At 55.5% G+C, this 7,336-nt stretch overlaps 1 long non-coding RNA gene across 1 annotated transcript; it reads left to right on the forward strand.

Annotated features, from left to right (window-relative positions):
* Positions 1–1,857: 1,857 nt before the first annotated feature.
* LOC115937164 (uncharacterized) lies at positions 1,858–7,246 on the forward strand. The gene is made up of 4 exons (XR_014141565.1): positions 1,858–2,301; positions 3,614–3,826; positions 5,349–5,446; positions 5,497–7,246. It is a non-coding gene; the product is annotated as an uncharacterized LOC115937164 (long non-coding RNA).
* The last annotated feature ends 90 nt before the right edge of the window (positions 7,247–7,336 follow it).

The raw sequence follows: 7,336 nt of genomic DNA on the forward strand, positions 1-7,336 counted from the left end.
TATTATGTTGCAGTATGTTACCTCTAACCCTACTTTGTTGAGGGTTTTAACCATGAGTGGATGCTGTACTTTGTCAGATGCTTTTTATGCTTCTATTGAGAGGATCATATGGTTCTTGTCTTTTCACTTGTTGATGTGATGTATCATGTTGATTGATTTGCAAATACTGAACCACCCCTGCAGCCCAGGAATAAATCCCACTTAACCATGGTCAATGAGGTTTTGTGTTTTTGTTGTTGTTTTTTGTTTTTGTTGTTTTTTGTTTGTGTTTGTTTTGTTTTTTTAGAATAGGAGGATGGGGGGTGGTAACGGGAGGGGCAGAGGGAGAAGGAGAGAATCTTCAGCAGGCTCCATGTCTAGGGCAGAGGCCAATGCGGGGCTCATTCTCACGACCCTGAGATCATGACTTGAGTCAAAATCAGGAGTCGTCCCATCAACCAACTGAGCCACTGAGGCACCCCCATGAGTGTTTTTAATATATTGTTGGATTCGGTTTGCTAGTATTTGTTGAAGATTTTTGCATCCAATTTCATCAGGCATACTGGCCTGTAGTTCTCTTTTTTCTTTTGTGGAGTCTTTCTCTGGTTTGGGGATCAGGGTAATGCTCGCCTCATGAAAGTTTTCCTTCTGTTTCTATTTTTAGAATAGTTTGAGAACTGAGTTTTGATTTTTGAAGATCAAACCTTTTTTTGTAGAAATTGACAAACATTCTGAAATCACCTGGAAACACAGAGGACCTAGGGCCGCCAGAACTTTGACAATGAAGAGCAAAGTTGAAAGGCTAATGCTTCCTTTTTCAGAGTAACCCGCGGAGCGAGAGCACCGGACCCCAGTCCGTGTGGGGCTCGTGCACAGAAGGCAGTGGGAGGGAGGTCGAGCATTCAGAAGCAGATGCCCACGTCCGTGGACAGCTGGTCTTGGACAGGGTCCATGACAGTTCAGTGGAGAAAGGATGGTCTTTTGACACTGATCACTAAAAATAAATAAATAAATTTCTAAAACAATCCAATTTCTTAGTGGGCAGAAAGGTTTTTTTAGGGCACCTCACCAACAGAGATACAAATGAGGACATCAGGGGGGCGCCTGGGTGGCTCAGTCGTTGGGCGTCTGCCTTCAGCTCGGGTCATGATCCCAGGATCCTGGGATCGAGCCCCGCATCGGGCTCCCTGCTCTGCGGGAAGCCTGCTTCCCCCCTGCTTGTGTTCTCTCTCTCGCTGTGTCTCTCTCTGTCAAATAAATAAAAAAAACCTTAAAAAAAAAAACAAATGAGGACATCAGGGAGTGAGTTGAAGCCAGATAAGCGCCACGCAGCTTCTCAGTGGCTTTCACTGAGGATGGGCCACGCAGGCACGGTTGAGGACATGGAGGAGCTGAGCCCCTGCCCAGGTGGTGAAGACAGGAAACAGGGCAGCCACTTTGGAAAACCGCTTGGCAGTTTCTTCAGTCAAACGCTGCCTCCTGTAGAGCCTAGTGGACGCAGCCTCGGGCACTCACCCTCAGGAGTGGCCGCCACATCCACACAGGCTTGCGTGCGGTGCTCGTCGCAGATTTTTTGGGAACAGCCCAGCCCGGGAAGCAGCCTGAGGTCCATCAGCAGGTGACAGACAGGCAGAGGGATGAAGGCACACCTCCACGCGGATGGTCCTGGGATCACTGTGCGAGGAAGGGAGCCGGGCAGACTCGAGTGTGAACCTCTCGGTTCTGCCCAGAGACGGTCTGTCTGTAGTGAGGGGAAGCGGAGCGTGGTTGTCTGGGCGGGCAGGGAGTCCTGGGGGTGCTGCAGGGGCACGGGAAGCTTTGGGGTGATGGGTGCATCTGCGTCCTGATTAGAGTGTTGATTCAAGGTGTGTCTGTGTGTCAAAACTTATCAAATTAGGCAGTTGGTGTATTTTATTGTGTGTCACTTACACATCAGTCTCTGACACAAATTTTAAGCTAAATGAGGACACTGTGGCTTCATTTCTGGCCTCAGAATGTTCCTTAAATGAGGGACATGTGATGAATCCGCTTCCCCAGGATTCGTGGAGGTTCTCTTTGTGAATTTCCGGCTTCTTCCCTCCGCCTCCAGAGACTCGCCCCGTGTTGGGCTGCCGGGAGCTCGTCTTCAGAAACCTCTCCAAGATCCTTCCCGCCGTCTGTCACGACATCACCGACTGGGTGCCGGGGACCAGGGTGAAGGCCGCGCAGCTGCTGGCGGTGTTGCTCTTGCATGCGGAGGACCACAGCACGCAGCACCTGGACACCATCCTCCGGGTGCTGCCCCGCGCCTGCGCCGACGACGACCCGGCCGTGGTCCGCAGCGTGAGTTGCCCCTTCCTGGTCACGTTGGTTGCGCTGTAGCTCACGGGTCGTAGAGTTCACTCGCGTCCGCGCGTGGGTCTGCGGGTTCGCGTAAGTGTGAGCAGCCGTGGAGCTGCCGCCACAGCTGAGGTAATGTTCACGTCGCCCTGAGAGCCCCTTGGGTCTTGGCGTCCTCTGCCCCCCCGCAGCCCCCGCCCCCCAGATCTGTCTCCTGTACCCGCGGAGGGCGGCATGTAAAGGTCACTCTTCAGGGGATCGAGCCCCCCGCTCCTCACGCCTTCTCTCCGCTCGAGCAGGCGGGTTGGGACAGGGCGCCAGCGCGCTTCTGACGGACTGTCCCTGTGAGCCTCGCTGGGGCAGGCGGGGCGCCTCCCTGGCTCTGACGGCACTCGCGTGCCCACGGGCTCTGCGGGGAGAGCCAGGCAGGGGCTGCCGGCCCCAGTGTGACAGCCGGTGTCTCCTTGCCGGTTCTCGCTGCCGCCCACCAGCTGGCCAGCGTTAGTGCCACCGCCTGCGTGGACAGAAGCAGGTGAGCCTCAGCTAGGTTTGCTTCCCCTGTCCTGTCTGCCCCAGGAGCTTGGCCACTGGACGCCTTTGCTGAGCAACGGGCCACGTGGACCTCACTTTGGATGTGCATGGGCATGCTCACACCTGCCCGGAGGATGCGTCGTGGGGCCCGTGACGGTGGCCTGGCACACTGGGGAACGTCCCCGTGTTATGTTATTTGGGGACGTTGTATAACTGGAATCATGCAGTGAGTGCCCTTTAGAGATTGGCTAATGCCTGAGGCCCACTGTTCTGACTGCCGAGTGGTGCCCACGGTGTGGAGATGCCAGCGTGTGGCCGTTTTTTTTTTGTTAAGATTTTATTTATTTGATAGAGAGAGACACAGCGAGAGAGGGAACACGAGCAGGGGGAGTGGGAGAGGGAGAAGCAGGCTCCCCGCCGAGCAGGGAGCCCGACGCGGGTGCTCGATCCCAGGACCCCGGGATCATGACCTGAGCCGAAGGCAGACGCTTAACGACTGAGCCACCCAGGCGCCCCTGTGGCCGTTTGCTTATAACAAGCTTAGGTCACTGGCAGCAGATGAGGGGCGTGAGGCCCTGTTAGGACGTGGCCCTCCTGGGAACCAGCCCCCTGAGGAAGCTCTGAGGGCCGTGGGGATTTCCTGTTGCCCACACGCTGGGCAGACCTTCACTCAGGGCGGTGCGCTGGGCTGCAAGCGCGGCAGGCAGATGCAGGAGTGCCGAGGGCCGTGTGGTGGGCCCCCCAGGGCTGGGGCAACCCGTCAGCCTCCTGCCTTCTCTCGCAGTGCACCAGATCTGCAGAGCTGGTTGGGGTGTTCGTCAGCCCAGAAGTGTTTCTGAAGCTGATCTTGTCCACGCTGAAGAAGTCGCCCTCCGCCTCCGGCCTCCTGGTCCTCGCTTCTGTCATCCGAGGCTGCCCTAGGGAGGCCCTCCAGCCGCACCTGAAGGTCATCGCCGCAGAGCTGGCCCGGCCCCACATCTGTCAAGGGTCTGAAAACGTAAGCTGTGGGAAGGGAGGAAGGCGGAGCACATGATGAGGTTAACCCTTCGTGCAGGGGAGGTGGGCGGCACCCCCTGCCCCCGGCTTTCTACACATACCTGTTGACCAGTATTGGTAGATCCCCACCATCGGAGATTTCCACCCGAAGGTACTGTCATTGACACCGTCTTGTCTGGAGACCTGTGTGCCTCCTGCTCTGTCCAGTTGGTGGGCATTCACGTTGAAACTAAACACATGGAAAGGGCAGGTCCTGCCTCACGCTGGCCGCCCACCACATGCCCAGCGGCCACCGTGCGGGACAGTATGGGATAGAGCAGGTTCATGCCGGGGACGGGCTGTGGGGCCACAGTGCTGGGGCTCACATGGTCAGCACCCTTCCTGCCCCCACCGTCGGTCCTCAGCTCGTCACCACCACAAGCTGGTTCTTTGCTCGTGTCCCTCGGCATTGTCATAACGTGCTCAGAACAAGCAAGCTGAGCTTGCTGAGCTCGGCTGGGAAGTGGGTATGGGAATCCACACGTGGCTACTAGGTATTCGCTTTATTCTACATCGAAACAGTCTGGGTAGCCAGGCTTCGTCATTTGGAATAATTTATAATTGTTTGCTATTGAGAAAAAAAATAAGGACTTTGTTTTTGTTTGGCTGTGACAGGCTTAAACCCTGTAACCTTAGCACTGGGTGTGGCCCTCCCACTCCTCTGTAGGGAACGGGGTTCTGCACCAGCTCCTTGTCTGTCCCTGTGGTGCGGGCTCAAGGCCCCGCAGCCGCTGCTGGGCCATGACTGACCCGGGGCTGGGGGACCAGCTACATCTTCGGGCACGGCCAGGTGAAGGACTCATCTGGTCCTTCTCTGGCTTCAGGTGGCAAGGTGGTCCCGTTACGGTTGCAAACGCACCGTCAAGGCCGCTCAGAGCACAGTGGGTGGGAAGGGGGGCTGAGGTATCAGAGAGGGAGTGTCGATGAACTGTTCTGCCTGCTCTTGGTGCTTTTAACAGATTTCACCTTTTCCCAAACCTGTTTTTAACGTCATCATCAAACCCATGTGAATTCTGCATTTTTACTCAGGGTGGCCTGGAAATGATTCTGATCCCTCTACATAGATTTGTGAGCCAGAAGCTTTCTTTTTCCTAAAAGGCTAAATTTGAAATTTTGCAAACATGCTTAAATACAGATCTTACAAGTTTTATAGGCAAGAAAATGTAATTTTCATGTCTTAGCATATTTATAGAAAAATTTAATCTCTTAATCCACAAAGTTCAGATTATGCCTTTGGCTCCTCATCTTCCAGTTTTTTTGAGGAGAAATTTCTATAATGATTTGTTTTGTTTTGTTTTATTTTGTTTATTTTAAGTAGGCTCCACGCCTAGCGCAGAGCCCAACGCAGGGCTTGATCTCATGACCCTGAGGTCATGACCTGAGTGAGCTGAGATCAAGAGTTGGTCACTCAACTGACTGAGCCCCTGTAGTGATGTTTTAAACAGAGCGTGATCACACCTAGTGTTTCCCCCAATGTGTTCCAGGCTCGGGCTGAGGAACCAGCCGCAGTGAAAACCCAAGATGCGCATTCTGCCCCTTTCCTCACAGACTCAGACGTTTAGCAAACGGGACGAACACTCAGGTTTAGGCACAGGCACCAGACGCAGCCCTGTTCTCCCCGGGGCAGGAGAGTCTGGTGCAGCCGTGGTGACGGGAAGCAGTGCGAGCTTTCTGCAGTCCTTCCCCAGGAGCTGGGAGGACGGGCTGCGGACGTCTTTCAAGAACACACTGAGGCGTAGAAACTCCCCGTCAGCCAGACAGAGGAGCCCCGAGGGCACTGCCAGGCCGCTCGGCGCGGGGCCTCCTGTGCTGCAGGGAGGGGTCGAGGCAGGTGCCTCCCCAGGTGTGTCTGGCCAGTGCTGCACCTGGGACTGAGCTGAGGGAATCGGATCCTTTCCTTTGAAATGTCTGTTTTGTGACAGGTAACTGAGCTGAGGAAATAGTTTGATACCGTACGAATAGCTCATTTATTCCTGCTGAACGAGCAGAAACCAGGAGTGCAGGGGCGCGGTCGCCGTAGAAACGTCAGCCTCTAGCACTTTCTCCCGTAAAGTTTGACAACCTCAGGTGACACTGAGTTTCAGGAGCAGAAACCAAGATATCACTTTGGAACCTGTCGCCTCCCCCCGCCTCTGTGTCCCTCTGGGGTGCAGGTGAAGGGAACATTCTCTGCTTAAGTGGGAAGAACTCCATGAACGCTGAGGCCCAGCTTCGCAGAGACGGTGCCGCGCTCCCCGCATGAGGCTCCTCACTGGCTCCGGGTCCGGCGCACCCCACGACCGCCAGCCCAGACAGCCGGCCCATGCTAATGGTGGCTCACGTCTCAGGAGCCGAATCCCTTCCTAACTGGAAGTGATCCCTCCATAAGCGTTTAGTATAGACCGTTCTAGAGATGAGCTGAAATCACGTCCTCAGAAACTGGGTGGCTGCCCGTTCGGGTCTAAAAGAAATCGGGCCGTGGGACACGTGAGAATGTGAATGAAACCCTGGCCTGGCTTCTCCGGGAGAGCTGCATGCCATCGCTCGAGGCCGCCTCCCAGCCTGCGTGTGAGCGGTCGGGCGTGTGTGGGCCGCACTCCTCTGTGATCCAGCGTGAATTCTTTGTTTGAAGTCCCGCGATTCATGTCACTTGTGCGTGAGCCACAGAAGTCCAGAACCGCCTGTGCACGGGCCCTTGTTAGTGAGACTGCGTGCGTGTACGACTTCAGTGTCAGCCCACTGCTGCGTGACCGCCGCCCAGCCTTTCTGTCCTTTGTGACACCTGTGTGAGGCTCACTTGTGGAGGGACATATCTGAGGAGCGAACATGGACCTGGGCAGTAAGGAGTCCTGCCCCACGGTCGATGAGGCTGAAGTCCAGGAGGTGAGCGGCTCGCTGGATGGACCCAGCCGAGGTGCCCCCTGTTGTCGCCGTCCATCAGCAAGCATGTCCTGAACCACAGAACTGTATTTATTTATTTTTTAAACTTACTATTACAGAAAAACTCAGAAACACACAGCAGTAGAGAGAACAGCAGATGAAGCCCCACATGCCCCCACCCGGCCTCAGTGGCCATGGGCTCTGGGGCTCCTGTTCTGTCCACTTCCTCCACCTTTTCTGTTACCTTGGGGGCGGGCTGGGAGGGCTGAGTGTTTGCAGGTGACTCCAACATGCCCTGTCATTTCCCTTGTGAATTTTACGGGATGTGTGGCTAATGCGTAAGAACTTCTTTAAATGTAACCGAGAGGCTGCTAAGCATTTCTTTCTCGGGCCGTGTTCAGTTTCCCCTGGAAAAGAACACCATGAAAGTTTTCCATGAAAGAAGGTGCTCCTGTGGTCCGTGTGTTTCAGTCTGTGGCCCTAGTGTGCTGTGTCCTGTCGGTGTGGGCCCTGGGGCAGGAAGAGGGAGCTGGGAACTGGGGAGCGGCACAGGAGGGCCCTGGGGCAGGATTGGGGGAGCAAGGGGGAAGGGAGCAGGGGGGCCCTGGCGCGG

This window comes from Leptonychotes weddellii, unplaced genomic scaffold, assembly GCF_054177405.1.
Source record: "Leptonychotes weddellii isolate Sample4059 unplaced genomic scaffold, ASM5417740v2 HiC_scaffold_10594, whole genome shotgun sequence".
Classification (NCBI taxonomy): Eukaryota; Metazoa; Chordata; class Mammalia; order Carnivora; family Phocidae; genus Leptonychotes; species Leptonychotes weddellii.